Source organism: Protopterus annectens, chromosome 17.part0 (assembly GCF_019279795.1).
Source record: "Protopterus annectens isolate FY-2018-M chromosome 17.part0, PAN1.0, whole genome shotgun sequence".
Taxonomy (NCBI): domain Eukaryota; kingdom Metazoa; phylum Chordata; order Ceratodontiformes; family Protopteridae; genus Protopterus; species Protopterus annectens.
In genome coordinates, this window is record NC_056751.1 from 717,664,970 (window position 1) to 717,678,824 (window position 13,855).

The following is a 13,855-nucleotide window of genomic DNA, read 5'->3' on the forward strand; positions in this document are numbered from 1 at the left end:
ACAGAATTATTACAAATGAGGCAGTTTAAATATTGAATACAGTATAGTATAAGCGAATACAGTATAGTATAAGCAAATACACTTATAAGCCTTGATTGTTATGAAACTGTCTGAAGTATTAAGAATGAACTGTCGTCATCCTAGACTGATGCCTGCATAAACCAAAGGGTTCTTTCACTGAGCAGATTCAGAGCTCTGATCACTTTGTCTTTAAAGTGTGTGTGTGTGTGTGTGTGTGTGTGTGTGTGTGTGTGTGTATGTGTGTATCTACTGAAATTATCTCTGCAATGTAATTATAATGGAAAATTTAAACAAGATTTGTAAAGCTGTAACTTATGTACTACATCAGTAGTTGCTTTTAGCCATACCTGTTAACTGTGCAGATTTTCGCAGAATGTCCAGATTTTTGCCTCAAATATTTGGTCTGGTCCTCATAAAATCTTTGGTTTTCTTGCAAATCAAGGAGGACTGAAGTCACTAAATAATGACCAAATAATTACATATATTTACATTTCAGATTTCATATCCTTCATAAAATGCATGCTAACACAAATCCTGTTATTCTTGACAATCTGTTACTAATGATGCAAAAATTCTGTTTTTTTTTTTGGTTTGTTGTAACTCCTTATATTATTGACCCCATTGTCTTTGTAAAACAAAACTAAACCATAAATTGTTCAGACAGCTAATGTATACTACAAAAATAATTTCAGTACAGTCACACACGTGCGTGCGCACACATACTTTATCTTGCATATGAACAGAGCAGCTAGCTTAAATTGCATACACACATACATACGCATATACACACGTTCACTCATACAGAAACAAATTTTATCTACATACACACACCCACTCTAGCTTACAGCAACACACACACACACTATCTCACATACAAACCAAGCAGGTAGTTTAAATTACATGCATGCCCATGGTTTCTCTCTCATACAGAAACAAACAGAACCACTAGTTTAAATTATATACACATACACACTCTCACTCACTAACTCACTCACTCACTTTACATACACACATACCTTCTTGGAATGACTAGTTTAAATTTCTCATGCAAGTACAGAATGGTTTTACATCCGCGTTGGCATGCAACGAGTCACACACTTATGGTTCTCCTTAAAGAAGAAGACATTGATACCACGGTGTTAGAGAAGTATTTTTATTTTTGTCACTGAAGTTCAGATCTGGCTCTGGTGCTAACCCCTCTTCCAAAGAAATTTTACTGAAATCAGTATGGTGTGTATACCTCCCAATGTCCGTACACACACACACACACACACACACACACACACACACACACACACACACACACACACACACACACACACAAATTAATTCATTCCATGATTGTCGTTTAGTAATATCTCATGTCTGGCTGGCATTGAGTGAACAACATCTTGTCAAAATGCCAAATGGCAGACACTACTGTTTGATACTTACCAAAGAAAATAGTTTCTTTCTTCAGTGCCATTATTTCACACTTCCAGTCTGGGTAATCAGCTTTGTAATAAGGCTTTATCCAATGCTTGTATAATCACATAATAGAAACTTAGGGTGTTCTACAAGAAATCAAACCCAACACTTGAAGACTACAGTGATGAAGCCAATGGTTTCAGCTTCTTGTATGCTGCCATTCGCTTTGTGCTCAAACTTAAATACAAGTTCAGGCAAGCAGCAGCCAAGACTTAAACAAGCACATTATTTGAATCAGAGCACTGTTAAGTGTGGTATCCATAGTTAGAGAGGGTGGGAGTGTAAATTCGGACAATTGTCAGGAACTGGGTTTTATGTTTAGGGATTAGTAAAGGGAAATTTAAATTTAGGGAAGTGGAGGGTTTTTTTCAGTTTAGGGAGTGGGAAAAGAGTTATAGGGAGAAAAAAATGGAATTTCAGGTTAAGTAAACAGGAAGGGAGCTTTAGGTTTAGGGAGCCAGAAGGGAGTCTTCGGGTCCAGAAGAAGAGAGGGTTGGGGTTTATGAAGAGTCAAGGGAGTAAGAATGGTGTTTTAGGGTTAGAGTTAGGGTTGTGGTAAAGCTATAGAGTTTTATATGATAGGATGTTGGATGATTAAGTTAGTGGGACTTCAAGCACTTGCTTTCTGAGCAAATCAAAAGCATGGCTGGTTTAGTTAGTGTCCTAGGCTGGTGCTATGATCCCCAGCCCCTTAGCTCTTCATGTGAAGAACAAATTAGATCTATGCACGCCCCCAAGTTAAAAAAAAAAAAAAGAGTGTTCCTTCTACTGGCACACCAACCAGGTGGCCAGATACATGACACACCCACTCTCTCCAGCACCAACGATTTATTTCCCATTTCTGTGCCCTGCCCTAAATCTTCCTTTAATACAGTTTAGTAAACAAAAAAAAAGGCATGTCTTTTTTAACCTGTAGCAGTTGCTACAGTTTATACATACATGCTTGCAGTGAGTGCATCAGCACTCATGTTTTAGTTAAAAAAATATTTATTTTTAACTGTAGCAAACTGCTTGCTACAAATTTAGTAAACAGTTGCTGTAGTTTATACCCTGCCTGCACAGGGCACTACAGTGCTCAGGTTTTAGTCAAAACAAAACCGTTTTTTTTTTTCCCTTCTGCTGCAGTTTAGACCTCACACGTAGGGCTACAGTGCTCAGGTTTAACCACAAAGGCAATACCAGGTTTTAAAAGCTGGTGTTTCATTAAAGCTCGATCAAGATCAGCTAATGGCGCCCCCCCCTCAACATTTTGTGCCCAGGGATGTTGCCCTTCTTGCCCTATCCTAACTAGAGCAAGTAGTAGCAAACAAGTGTTTCATGAGCAAATAACATGCATGCACTTGTAGTAGGCCATGTTACTACTATAAGAAAAAAAAACTGTAGCAACATAAAATGGAAGTGCAGATGTTTGCCAAGGCTGACTTTATTCAAGATTTCTTATACACTATTCTGCTCTATAGGAAATGACAAATTTAAAACATAGGCTTTAAGACAGAGAATGTGTTTGGCAATCTACAGAGCATTAAACCACTTTTACTATCATTAAAATACACAAACTGGCAAATGAACACACACCTTCATTGGTTTGCTAAAAACAATTCTCTCTCTCTTCACATTAAAATGAAACTATTCACAATTCAGCGATGAAACTGAATTAATTCAACTGAACACTATGATCAGAATAAATATTTCATTATTTAACCCTCTACGTTGTAAAGTACAAAACATATATATACATATGGATTTATATCAGAAGATCGATTTTCTGGAAAGTCAAACTCCATATAGTTGAGACCATGTGATCGACATTCCAAAATGTCAAACAGTACAAAAAAATTAATTAATAAATAAATGAAATCTGTGTTTTTTGCAGAGGGGCTGCACCCCCTATGCTCTACTGCACATTATGTATACCCACTCTGAGATTGGACTACAGTGCGGAAAAGGGCAAATTTTCTAGTCCTCACTGTACGGCAGTCTCAGTACAAACACTTCGACTTTTCAGAAAGCCGACCATATCTCAAACATATGGAGTTCGACTTCCTGAAAACCTTCTGATATATATATATATATATATATATATATATATATATATATATATATATATATATATATATTATATATATATATATATATATATATATATATATATATATATATATATATAATACTTCTTTCGGCTTTTCCCGGTTAGGGGTCGCCACAGCAGATCATCTGTCTACTCATGATTGGCAGTGGAGTTTTATGGTGTTGAGTTGTAATCCCGGCACCCAACATATCTATATATATATATATATATATATATATATATTTATATATATATATATATATATATATATATATATATATATATATATATATATCTATATATATCTATATGGTCTATATCATATGAGCGAATTGCACAAATGGAAACACTCATAAAATCAAACATACCGGACATCAAAGTGCTTTTTCTGAGATCACAGTACAGTGAAGAATGGGATATTTGCCCTTTCCTCACTGTAGTGCGATCTCAGAGTTGGAATATATATTTAGTGGGGGGGTGAGGGGGCACAGACCCCCACAATAGGAAGTTTGAGCTCCAGTACGTTTGATATTATGAGCGTTCACAATTTGTGTGATTCGCTCATATGATATAGACCCTATATATATATATATATATATATATATATATATATATATATATATATATATATATACACACACACACACACACACACACACACACACACACACACACACACACACACACACACACACACACACACACACACACACACACACACACACACATGCACACGCACGCACACACGTACATATACATACATATTTATGTTTAGTACTTTATGTATACAACAAACATCCGTTTTTGACAAACATAAAGAATAGAGGTTATTAAACTGCCTAACTCGACATTTTTCATTAAAATGCAACACCATTGTACTGGTTGTTATATTATACTTAAGTCTGTTAGGTGTTCCTGAACTCTGTCTAACTTGGCTTTTTGTCCCATATAGCATTTTCTACATGGGGAAAAAAGAAACAAAGCATACACTGCAACTTCCTGATAAAAATTCTTCTTATTGTAAAGTTTTAAAACTACCCATTCACATTCCTGATTTCACTTCAGTGGTTTCTTATATGTATATCATGGTAACATCTAAATGCAAGCATTTCAAATGCTTCTTTGCCATTCAACTTTCTCCCTTCTTCACGTCATTATTAACATTTAGCTCTTGGTTAATTGTTCATTTGGTTTTAGATGAATCTGTAATGTAGCATGCCAGAATGCCATAGGTGTGTAATAGGGTTACCTGCAAACAGGTCCCACATATACCCAACTAAAGTCAGGCCATGTCCATATGTGGCACCTGTCTATGTTGTAGCAAGGCAGAACAGTGCAGCTGTGGAGGAAGGTGTAGTGAGATTGTGGAGCTGATGTCTGAATGTACCCCACATATAGGTATGCATATGTGTACATATGTCACAGATATAATATATAAGGATAAATGTATATCAGCATTTATGTCCAGAAATATACATATACCCATGTGTAAACATATATATGTGCACATATATATGAATTCACATATATCTACACATATATAGATATATACCCATATGCAAATGTCTACATCTGTACAAACACACACACACACACAAACAGATATGCATGAAAAGACATGTCCCCTATATCACTACCACAGTGATGTGTGCTATGTGTAAGGCAGCAGCACACATAGCAATACACACAGATATCTACAGCTGGCAGTGTGTGCACCATGGATGGGTATGTCACATGTTTGTCCCGTCCTGGCACCACAATTCCCCTGCCTGTGAAGTATACAATGGGAATATGGGGAAGTATGGCAGATACACACGTGGAGGTGGTCAGGATTTGTAGATATAGAGGACAGTCTACAGGGGTGGTATGTGGCACATGTGGAGGGTAAACACCGTGGATGGTGTGTGTGGTCCGTGATGTGGATGCCCCATGGTCCCCAATATGGCCACAATGGGAACAAGGCTCCCACCAACTGCCACTCACAACAGCAGTCCACGTCCTGAAGGTGCCAGGTCTGGTGGCTAAGCAGGAGGAGCATGCTGGCCATGTAAATGTGTACTGGGTGCCTCAGACCGATGTAGCACATCCCTCATGTGTCTATGGAGCCTGGTATGGCACAGACCCTACACCTGAGCTCAGGGGACAGGAATATGCTGGTGTGTGCCCTGAGGGGGGGGGGGCAACATCCCCTGGGTAGTTCCACCTGATGGTATTGCTGTAACAGTACATGAGGAGGCCCACGTTGGCACACACATGTGATGTGGACAGGTATCCTGGTCAGATGGTTGTGGAGAGGTGGATCAGCTGGCCAATGGAACATAAACATGTTATTGTGTCACTGTCATAGTACATATGTAGGTAGTAATAGTCTACACAATCCCGGTACATGTCCAACAGCATGCATAGAACCCCCCAGTAACACAGACTGTCAGATGTGCAGCAATCACTGGCATATATGTAACCATAGTGGCCCTGAAAATGGCATGCAAGTGACTAGTCTGTAACAGACCAGCAATGTTAGTGTCCACACAGGGGAAATGCCTACAATCACATAGCAGAAGGTGTGGTACAATACACAATCTGTCCAAACAGTAGTTAAGCTGGCTGTAGCCATTCCTAATGAGTTGTGTGTATAGTCTGTTGAAGCTGATATGGTAGGGGGGTGACAGAGATGTGTATAATGAACTGTGGTAAACCTGTCATATGAGTTGCTCAGGCCTGTTTCCATCCTCATGTTTTTCAGGCAAGAATGCACACATCAGGTTGCCTGTGTATTCAGCGAAGGAGAATGAGGTCATTATCAACCACCTTGTTCAACACTACCAGGCCCTCTTTGGCAGGACAGCACATGACCAGCTGGAGCAGACTGCCCTGTGGAATGATCTAGTCCACAGGGTCAATGATGTTGGCCTGCATAACCGCAGTTATGAGCAGGTCCAGCATCATTGCAGTGACCTGTTTCGCAATGCCCGTCATCGTGCTGCCGTAGTGTTTAGTACTTTATGTATACAACACACATTCTTTTTTGACAAACATAAAGAATAGAGGTTATTAAACTGCCTAACTCAACATTTTTCATTAAAATGCAACACCATTGTACTGGTTGTTATATTAAACTTAAGTCTGTTAGGTGTTCCTGAACTCTGTCTAACTTGGCTTTTTGTCCTATATAGCATTTTCTACATAGGGAAAAAAAAACAAAGCATACACTGCAACTTCCTGATAAAAATTCTTCTTATTGTAAAGTTTTAAAACTACCCATTCACATTCCTGATTTCACTTCAGTGGTTTCTTATATGTAAATCATGGTAACATCTAAATGCAAGCATTTCAAATGCTTCTTTGCCATTCAACTTTTTCCCTTCTTCACCTCATTATTAACATTTAGCTCTTGGTTAATTGTTCATTTGGTTTTAGATTGCCTCTTCCTAGTTGTTGCCTTTTTACCAACCATCATTATCAAATTAACCAGTACCTATTCGTTTTTGTCAGCTCTAATAATTTTTGCATATCCTAGAAGTATTAGTGACTTTGATTTCACCACTGTCTTACCAATCAATTTTCCACTAATCCTTGCAGCTCCAATGTAAGTATCTGGCAGGATCAAAATATATGGTCTCTATGATAGTTTTTTGAAGCATAGCGACCTTCTGCTCCTGGTTCTGCCCACTCCATCCACTCTCACTTCACTAGGGCTCACTCCACTCCCCTACCCTACCCCCAATCCCACACACTCCCACATCAATTAGATTTATCCTAACCATACTTCCACATACCTCAACTGCTCACCCAATCATAACCTTCTACTAATTAGTTCTTCATTTCACCCCCCATTTCACTAATTGTATAACTGACCATCTCACAGCCTGCCCTCATATACTCCACCACACTGTCTTCACATTCCAGTTTATCTTACAAATAAATCTTACTCTTCACTACCGTACATGCCTCTCCATCACAACATGCCATTCATCACCAACTTAATACTACTTACTCTTTCTATCCTTCCTCTTTCTACAATTACTTACTTCTCCTGAAACTGTACATGAGTATTCCAAGCTCACTCACTTAACCGACACTCTTCTGCCCAAACTCACTTCTCTGACATAGTACCCTCTCTATATGCAACACATACCTCCTCCTTAAAAAACTAAAAATTCTAACCTTACATGTAAAAACTAAAATAAAACTAACCTCCATACATGAATACAACACAAAGAAAAAATTGCAACCCACTCATCCCATGCACACTCACCACAGCCTAATATGGTGGTAAAATTCACCCCAATCCTGCACCCCCTCACTCACCTCTTTATCACAAGAACTGTCACCAAACCCTTAACCACACTACCATTAACCTCCAAAGCATCAGACACAAAATTCCAGATCTCCATGCCTGGATTGAACACTATAAGCCAGATACTGTAGCAGCAACTAAGATTTGGCTAAAACCTTATATTAAAACCTCTGAACTCCTCCCATCAGGCTTCTTTTGCCTAAGAACAGATAAGCCCAGAAAAAAGGTGGGGGCATTGCTCCCATATACCATAATACCTTTAATATGGACCCATATAACAAACCTACTCCCACATTTTCTACAGCAGAAATACTAGTATCCTACTTGAAAATGAATACCAACAAAAGAATCTGCATTATAGTCACATATACCCCCACCCCCCCGGTAACAATATCACAATAACTGAAGAAATACTAGCCTGGGCATCCACAAATATAGAGAATGAAACAATCATACTTGGTGATGTGAATATTAACTGGTTACACATCATACATCATCACCCAACAAACAGTATCAATCTACCAGACGCAATAAAAACAACGGCTCAATATTAGACTGGGTCCTTGTCTCTGACCCTAGTAAAATCTCCTCCACTGGCACTCTACCTAATAGTATTAGTGATCACTTACCAGCCTATATAATTTGAAAACCAACTCCAGTGATTAATATAAACCACTATAAGCATACCAGAGACCTATTTCACTTCATCCCAACTACCTTTAACAATACCTTACAAAATATTAACTGGCATCCACTTAAATTCCTACCACTGAATGATTCTGTTGAATTCTTTACTCAACATTGCTCCATGTACTACGCAATCTCGCTCCTCTCTGACATAGGAGAGTAAAAGCCGACCAGGCCAGTTGGCTTACCAAATCCACCAAACAAATTATGAAACCTAGGGATAAGGCCTGGAAATTATGACATACAAATAAAAGCCCTGCAGACCTTGCTGAATACAAACAACTGTGTAATCAAGCAAAGCAACTTTTCATCAAAACAAACAAGACTACTACATTACTCTGCAAAATGACCATATACAAAATCTTAAAAAATTCTGGAGGTCCATAAACTCTGTTAAACCCAGGTAAAAGTGATAATTCCTCCCCTGATCCAGACATGGCCCCAGCTGAAACTGCCTTACTTTTTAACTCATTCTTTAAAAACAGTATAGTCAACCTCACTGCCATTGTCACACTAATCAACCCATTGCCCCCAGACACATCTGGTACAACAAGACCAAACTTCTCTCTCGTACCTATGCCTACCTCCACCATAAAAAAAAACCTCCTGCTTAAACTTAAACCTGGATCAAATGCTCCAGATAACTTACCACGAGAAGTCGTCCAAAAATCAGCAGATGCTATAGCCTATCCCATTAGTATACTACTAAACAGTTCCATTCAAGTCCTTCATTCTCACCATCTGGAAAAAGGCATTTATCCTCCCTCTCCACAAAGGTGGAAACAATAATGTTATATCTAACTTCCTTCCAAATGCCATCCTCTCTCCCAGCTACAAAATTCTATAAAAAGTATCCATAGCCAATTACTTAACTGCCTACTACACCACAACCTCCTCTCCCCAACCCATCATGGGTTTAGGCCTAGTCATAGCACCACCACTGCTCTTATATCATTATTGGACACGGTCAACCACGTTGAAACTCAGGATACCTTGTCTCATCACTATTTCTTGACCTTTCCAAGCCATTCAATGCAGTCTCCCACCCCTTCTTCTGACCAAACTCTCCAATTTAAGCATATCTCCCCGTATCCTAGGCTGGTTTTCCAATTACCTTACAGATAGACAACAAGCAACCAGATGGCACCAATCCTGCTCTCATTTCCTCAACATCAGTACTGGTGTCCCACAAGGGTCCATACTAGGTCCACTGCTCTTCAGCATTTTCATTAATGATTTCCATACCAGCGTATCCCATGCTAATGTCATCCAATATGTAGATGATTCCATCATCTGCATGGACAACTCTACTTCAGAATTACTTACACTCACCCAAAATACCTTCACCTCCACTGAAACCTGGATGTATAATAACCATTTAGCCCTACATGCTAATAAAAACAAACTCATGCTATTCACTTCCAACAACACCCCTAACCAAAAATAAATTTACCATCAACTCACTCAACAGCACTTGCCTCGAAGTAGGCCCATATTCCAAACTACTAGGGGTCATCATAGATGAACACCTAACTTTCGACCAGCATATTAACACAAACATCAGAAAAAGACTATCAGAAACTAGGCATCCTGTACAGGCACAAACACTTCCTCACCTATGCAGCAAGACTATCCCTTGCCTCTTCCTTTCTCCTTCCACCCTTGTTCTATGGTGCACCTCTCCTTACTAATATACAGTCCCCTCTTAAATCCAAACTGGACTCATGCTACAAAGAAATTGCAAAATTTGTAAAAAGCACCAAACACTGCTCCCACCACTGCATATCACTCCAACATCTAAACTGGCTAGAACTTCCCCAACATCTAATATACCTGCAATTAACCAAAGCTCATAAGCTAATTTATAAGCCTTCTAGTTGTCCTTCCCTCTTCTCTCTGTTCACCATGTATCACCCAAATAGACATCCATGATCAGACAGTGAGATGCTCCTTAATGTTGCAAAGCCTAACCTTTCTGCTGGTCAAATGTGTTACTCATATGCTATAACAAAACAATGGAATGCTCTCCCTTCTTCAATTACGTCTACTAGCAACACTGAATGTTTTAAGACTTTGCTGAAACAGCACCTGTTCTCCTACTGGCTATGCACATGTGCCAGCACTGACCATAAAAAAAATAAAAAACAATATTCCTAGCCTTCCTACTTTTCCTCCCCATCTCACTTAAGGCTCAGACTCCTCATATATACATTTAGTGCTTTCAGCTTACTAAGTCCAACATGTGCCACCCAGCAACACATAATCTACTATATCAGTTACCTGCCATATCTTCTATTCAATCTTGATGCCTATATAACAATAGCTCTAAGGCTATACCTTACTCTCAGAATCTTTAACCTGTTGCTGTCCATCTTTCCCACTCTACTGCAAAACTGCAATAGTGTATTGTTAACACATTTGCTATTATCTCGTCATCAATTGTGTTCTTGTTTGGCTTTTTTCTCCCCTGGTCTGTAATGAAAACGGGCTCACCCTTGCTCAGTAGATCTTCCAGTAAACAAATGCAAATAAATAATACATTTCTCAAAAAAAAATCTCTCACAACCCCCACATGTTGAACCTGCCAGATTGTATGTCTCTTTGGTAATATTGTTGGCATATAAAAATATTGTAAACACTTCCAGGCAAACATTTTAAATTTCCTGGATTTCGTGGCATATCTTGGCAACTGGAATAAGCATCCTCAACGTTTAATATCTATCTCTTCTATGCTTTTGACTCAGCTTTATTTTATTTGGTTCACTGCTTTACCTTTCAACCCTCTGTACTCTAATTACCCTGCTTACTGGTCCCTCAGTCATTTGTTGGGCAGCACTCAAGCTTCTATCAGCTAGTATAAGCAATGGCCTCCCTATAGACTCATTTAGAACAAGAATTATTGTTGCAGCACTCAATAGCTATTCAAATCCAAGCTCAGCGAGCTGTTTAATTTGGACTTCTGTCTAATCTGATCCCAGGTACAGCATACTTCACCATTAATCAGCTGAGCTCACACTATATTAACACAGCACTTCTACCTTTCCAGAGCCTCAAGCTCCCTTTTCCTTGGACACTGACACTACTATATCCTATAGGCAAAATTATCTTGATTGGGTTGGTAGATGGTACAGAGGGTTTAAGCTATGAGCTGTTGTTTCTGTCATGCAAGGTTTGATTCCCTCTGTCCCCTTTTGCTTACTGTGTTCCCTTCAGCAAATCACTTAACCAGACATTGATCTCAGCTCATACCCCCAAAAGGGACTATGTGTCCAGTAGGTCTACCTTGATAACAATTAGGTATTATCATTATCAGTGCATGATTTTGTACCTTCTCATTCTGTATATGTTTTAAGGTCCATTATGGCTTGTTTTAGTGCAAAAAGGAGCACAAACCTTCTCCCATAATATAACTAAAAATAAACTTTTCCACACTCTTCCTTATTGCTCCCTATAAAAGTAGTTAACTATTTGCATTTAACCTCATACAGATTCAGCTGCAGAAAATATAAAAGTTTTATATATATATATATATATATATATATATATATCAAGAGAGAGAGAGAGAGGGATGGATCTGCAATCAACCTTATTGTTTCCAACTGCCAGCTTCTATAAGGGAACCCGGATTCACTAATCTTCTGGGCAGGACTAGTGTAATCCTGCATGGAAGCACCTGTTTAGGAGTTGGACAGCAGGGCGCCATGCATATTAACAAGGCATGCTGCCGGATCTCCTAGGCTTACACAGAGTCTGTACGAGTGCAGGGGGGGCGTGTCTGAGAGCAGATCTCTCAGAATAAACATGCCCCTGCAATGTAGAACAGGAGAAAGGGGTAAGGTATTAGCGAGACCGGTCATAGGTGTCCACTTATCCCCATCAACAGTCCTCTATGTGTACAACAGCAAAAATACATAAAAATAAAATGTAGAAACCCATTTGTTTTCTTTTATAAATCCGATTAAAGCTACCCGTAGGTGCGCGGGTGTGCCCATCGCTTAGCTACAGTTAAAGCTGCTGAAAAGGCTGAAGAGGATAACAAGGAAGATATATGCAAATGAAGCAGCACAGCAATAGTGTAGTGGGCAGAGCATTCGCCTAATGAGCAGGCATTCCCGGTTCGAGTCCCACTGCAGCGCAGTCTATTCTACATGGTAAAGCACATTATAACCAATATTTTTGTTGCAAAACCCACTAAATAACATATATTCATGAAATGTAATACTTCAAGAAATGCACATGTGAAATGTCAGTGTCAGAATGAATAAGGCTCTAACAAGCAGGTTTAAGCACAAATAAGCAATAGTAAGCATATGTAAGCACTAGTAGGTGGGCTTAATCCCGTTTGCACGGCGGTAAGCAATGCCCCCACTGGTTAAGCAAATCTGAAGCTAACTCTCTGTAAGCAGATGTAACGGCAGGTTAGCAGTGCTTACATCTGCGCAAACCTGCGCAAACCCACTAACAACTGCTTAAAAGTGCCTTAACCACTCTGTATCCAACTGCCCTTGTTCTACCCAGCAACAAAATAAACAGCCCCTGCTAGGCTCAAGCACAGGACCCCACACATCATAGCCAAAGTGATCTACCACTAAGTCATGTCAGACATACATAACTCTAATGTATTCAAAACATATCAACCAGCCCAGTCATCCAATAGTACAGAGAATGTATTGCAACATGTAAATGTATGTGTGTAAGTAAATACATTAATATCTAAACAAATACAACATATCAATAGATGTAGATAGCTATATCTATCTATGCATATATATATATATATATATATATATATATATATATATATATATATAGATATGGACACACATCTGTAGATAGCAATGGTAGATTGACAAAAACAAATATGTCCACATGCACCGGTAATGGGGAGATGCCCCAAACAATATACGTCAGGTATGAATAGGCATGCCCCCCCCACCACAGCCAAACACGTCCGCCCTGCAATACACTACCAAGTGTTACAGATCCCATAACCAGGACCTGACATGACATGTGCACAACATGTAAACAGTACTACAACCCACCTATATGATGTTAGGCTGGTATTGGTAACATCATGCAGTACAGTGTGGCTCCCATAGGAAATGTAAAATATGGAAGCTATCAACATCCTCAGGATACATATACACAGACACATATATGCAGATACAGATATACATATATATATATATATATATATATATATATATATATATATATATACATGTGACTACACAGACACACGCAGAGACATGTACATTAAGATACATATGTAGAAGGTGCACACAATATGGAACAGCCACTATGCCTACAGTTCA